This window comes from Etheostoma cragini, unplaced genomic scaffold, assembly GCF_013103735.1.
Source record: "Etheostoma cragini isolate CJK2018 unplaced genomic scaffold, CSU_Ecrag_1.0 ScbMSFa_4023, whole genome shotgun sequence".
Classification (NCBI taxonomy): Eukaryota; Metazoa; Chordata; class Actinopteri; order Perciformes; family Percidae; genus Etheostoma; species Etheostoma cragini.
In genome coordinates, this window is record NW_023268352.1 from 157,684 (window position 1) to 162,274 (window position 4,591).

The following is a 4,591-nucleotide window of genomic DNA, read 5'->3' on the forward strand; positions in this document are numbered from 1 at the left end:
CCTAACCCCCTAACCCTAACCCTAACCCCTAACCCTTCGGCAGCAGAATTCAATTTTTTCTTCCCTAACCCCTAACCCTAACCCTAACCCCTAACCCTAACCTAACCATCCATGGAGCTAAAACACAGTGAGAACTGTCAATGGTGATAGAGTTTTATCTAATTCACCGGGAAAACTCTCATAGCACCAAACTGCTATACAATAAAAGTCAAGGGGAACTGTCCATGGCACTTAAAGACAGGGAGAACTGTAAATGTTGCTGAAAACACAGAAGGGACTGTCCATGGTGCTAAAAGACAGGGGGGACTGTCCATAGTGATAAAACACTTGACACTAGAACACAGGTAGAAGTGTCCATGTTGCTTAGCCACTCTACAATTAAAGAGAGGGACTTTCAAGCTGATGAAACAAATGGAGAGCTGGCCATGTTGCTAAACAAATTGACACTAAAAGAATGTGGGAATTGCACATGGTGCTAAAACATAGGGGGAACTGGCAAATGGTACTTAAACAGGGGGAACTGTCCATGGCGCTAAGCCATTTTACATTAATAGAGAGAAACAACTGTCCATTATGCTGAAAGACAGGGGAGGGGCTAACCATGGTGGTAAAAGACAGGGGGAGCTGTCCATCGTGCTAAAACATTTGACAATAAATAACATGGGGAAGTGTCGATGGTTCTAAATGATGTAAATGTGTGTATTTATATAGCGCTTTTCCAGTCTTAACAACTGCTCAAAGCACTTTTACATCTACAAGAAACATTAACCATTCACACACATTTGTACACTGTGGCCGGGGCTGCCGTACAAGGTGCCACCTGCTCATCAGATACACACTCACACACACATTTACACTCCGATGTGCAGCACCAGGGGCAACTCGGGGTTCAGTGTCTTGCCCAAGGACACTTCGAAAATGACTGCAGGGGCGGGGATCAAACCGCCAACCTTCCGATTGGCAGGTAACCGCTCTACCACTGAGCCACAGCCGCCCCTGTGTCAGGGTGAACTGTCCATGGTGCTAAACCACGTACATTAAAAGAGAGGGAACTGTCCATGGTGACGAAACACAAGAGAAAATGTCCATGGTAATAAAACACAGGGGGATCTGTCAATGGTTTTAAAAGACAAGGGTCAACTGGATATGGTGCTTAAACACAGGGGAAATGTTTATGGTACTAAAAGACAGGGGGAGCTGTCCATGGTGCTAAAAGACAGGGGGAGCTGTACACAGTGCTAAGCCACTTGACACAAAACGAATGGGGACCTGTCCATGGTGTTTGGACACAAAAGAAACTGTCTATGGTGCTAAAACACTTGACAATAATACAAGGGGGGACTGTCCACGGTGCTAAAAGACAGGGGGAACTGTCCATGGTGCTAAGACACTAAAATGTGTGAATTGTCCATGTTGCTAAAACAGGGAGAACTGTCCATGGTGCTAGGCCATTTTACATTAACCCTCTGGGCCCTGAGGCCATTTTTGCAGTTTATTTTCTGTCTAGATTTATTTTATAAAAAAATATGAAGATCATTTTTTTAGGACAAACTGGGTTATTAGAATCTTTCGGTTGCAATAAGGTCATTTGCATGTTAAAATGGTTGAAGGGCCCTATAGACAAATAAATAAATAAAACGGAACATGAATCTACCAGATTTGTAATGATATCACAGACAAATAATGAATAAGTCATTTTTCTTTCTAAAACACTTATGTCTTGGGAGTCACACTGATGACATAACCATTATAACTTGACAGTTATATATACAGTTATATATATATATATATATATACAGTTATATATATATATATATATATACACAGTTGACAAAAAACATGCATTTTAGCAAAGAAAGTCAAGACGCTTCTGCTCACATGACATTTACTTTTGACAACAACAACATGTCATATTTATTGATATTACACCCACAGCAATGCTATACAGGCAAATGTTTGTCAAATATGTGCTCCTCTTGGCTTTCTACACAGCCAAAGGGCCTTTTTGTCCCCTCTGGCCTTCCATACAAGAGGGATGACTTTATCTCCCACAAATGTGCATACTGGGGCCTGTATTTCCAAAAACAATAGACAGGAGAGACAGAGATGACACAGAGGAGCGAGCTAGCGGCAGAAATGAGCAAAAAGCGATGAATTATGGACCTAAAGTGGATCAATCTTGGATATAACCGTGTGGATTTAACACCAAAGAGGCTGAAAGTAAACGCAAACTTTAAATCAGGATTTAAACACAACTGGATGTACGTCAATCACTTCTATGGTTCAAAAATGGTTAAACTATGAATCAGAGGTGCTTTTTTTACACGTGGGCGAGTGTCTCAAGACAACTGCCCATTGTGCTGAAAGATGGGGAGCTGACCATGGTGCTAGGCACTTGACACTAAAAGAAAGTGGAAATTGTCAATGTTGCTGAAACATTTAACAATAAAATGGGGGGGCACTGTCTATGGTGCTAAAAAACAGGGAATTTACCATGGTTCTGAAAGACACAGGAAACTGTCCATGTTGCTAAACCACTTGACACTAAAAGACAGGGGGAACTGTCAATGGTGCTAGAACACTTGACAATAAATAACATGGAGAAGTGTCCATGGTAGTAAAAGACAGGGTGAACTGTCCATGGTGCTAAGCCACTATGTATTAAATGACAGAGGGAACTGTCCGTGGTGATGAAACAGGGGGAAATGTCCATGGTACTACAAGACAGGAGGAGCTGTCCATGGTGCTAAAAGACAGGGGGAACTGTCCATGGTGCTAAACCACTTGAGCCTAAAAGAATGGGGGACCGGTCCATGGTGTTTGGACACAAGAGGAACTGTCCATGGTGCTGAAACAGTTTACAATAAAACAAGGGGGGGGACTGTCCATGGTGCTAAAAAACAGGGAATTGTCCATGGTGCTAAAACCGGGAGAACTGTCCATGGTGCTAAAATATTTAAGCTAAAATACAGGGAGAACTGTTGGCGGTGCTTTAACACAGTGGTAACTAGCAATGGTGCTAAGATTTTTAAACTAAAACACAGGATAAACTATCCATGGTGCTCAACCACATGACACTAAAAGACATGGGGGGATGTCCATGGTGCTAAAACACAGGGAGAGCTGTCCATGGTGCTACAATACAAAAGGAACTGTCCATGGTTCTAAAACCCTTTCCACTAAAACACAGAGGTCTGTCCATGGTGCTGAAACAGAGCCTAGACAGTGACCAGGTCTAAAGCAACTACTAAAACGTGGGGGGACTGTCCATGGTGCTAAAACATTTTTTGGTGACTTTACTTTTACTGCTTACATTTTAACAAGAATATCAGTACTTTCTACTTACATTTTAGAAAAGTGGATTGTTACTTTAGTTTTGTACTAAAGGTCGTCTATCAGGTGTGACTGTGAGTGCATGTCGAAGAATAGCGTGAACACGCAGCTCACACCGCGAGCGGGTACGCATGCCACGCGGAGAAGAAAGTGAGACAAAAGACTAGCTTATGCAGGAATGAGCAAAAGCTTTCAGTCTGCAGTAGAAAGAGTGTGCAATGTAGAGATGTAACATCCAAAAGATGTGTTAATGTAAAATAATATATCTAGGAATGTCCTGTTGGCACAATGAACAGCTACCGGTACCCCTACGCACATCCAACTTTATACCTTAACCCTAACCAATCTGTGTTATTATGAACACATAAAGGGACAAATACCAACAAAAAGCATAACCTAAGTACAACAGTCAGAACAATAATAACTTCTATAATTAAAATTTGGCACATCTAAACTAAATCCCAAAAAGACCATCAGTCACATGCCATAGCACCTTAGCTGATGAAATACACATACATTTTCCATTAAAACTAAAAAAAAAGCAGCCATGAAAGACGGAGTGATACAAGTCTTTCATGGCTGCTTTTTTTATCATGGCCACCGTCACGGTGGCCATGATAGTGTCGGCACTGCAGCCAAGAACACAAATGCTTAAAGACAACAAAAATGGCACTTTCTTTTAGTAGATCTACCTCAATAAATGATTGCACCCACATTGATCAAAGCTGATGAACAGATAGATGATAGTAATGATGACACAGCGGCCATGAGAGAGATGATCAAAGACAGGAAGGCACAGCGGCCACAAACACTACACAGAAGAAAAAGGTATCATGTTTTAGAAGAAAGAACTATAGCTTCTAGTAATAGATGTGTGTTAATGTAACACAAAGCAGCCTAGAGAGAGAGAGAGAGAGAGAGAAAAATATAGAGAGCACAGTAGAAAATAAATACTTAAAAAAATAATGGCACTTACTTTTAGATGATCTACCTGAAAAAAAACAGTACCAACATTGATCCAAGCTGATAAACAGATAGAAGCAGAGATGATAGATGGTGATGAACAGATGGAAGCAGAAAGATGATAGATGATGATGAACAGAGAGAAGCTAGATGTTGATGAACAGAGAGAAGCTAGATGTTGATGAACAGAGAGAAGCTAGATGGTGATGAACAGATTGAAGCAGAGAGGCGATAGATAGTGATGAACAGATGGAAGCAGAGAGATGATAGATGGTGATGAACAGATGGAAGCAGA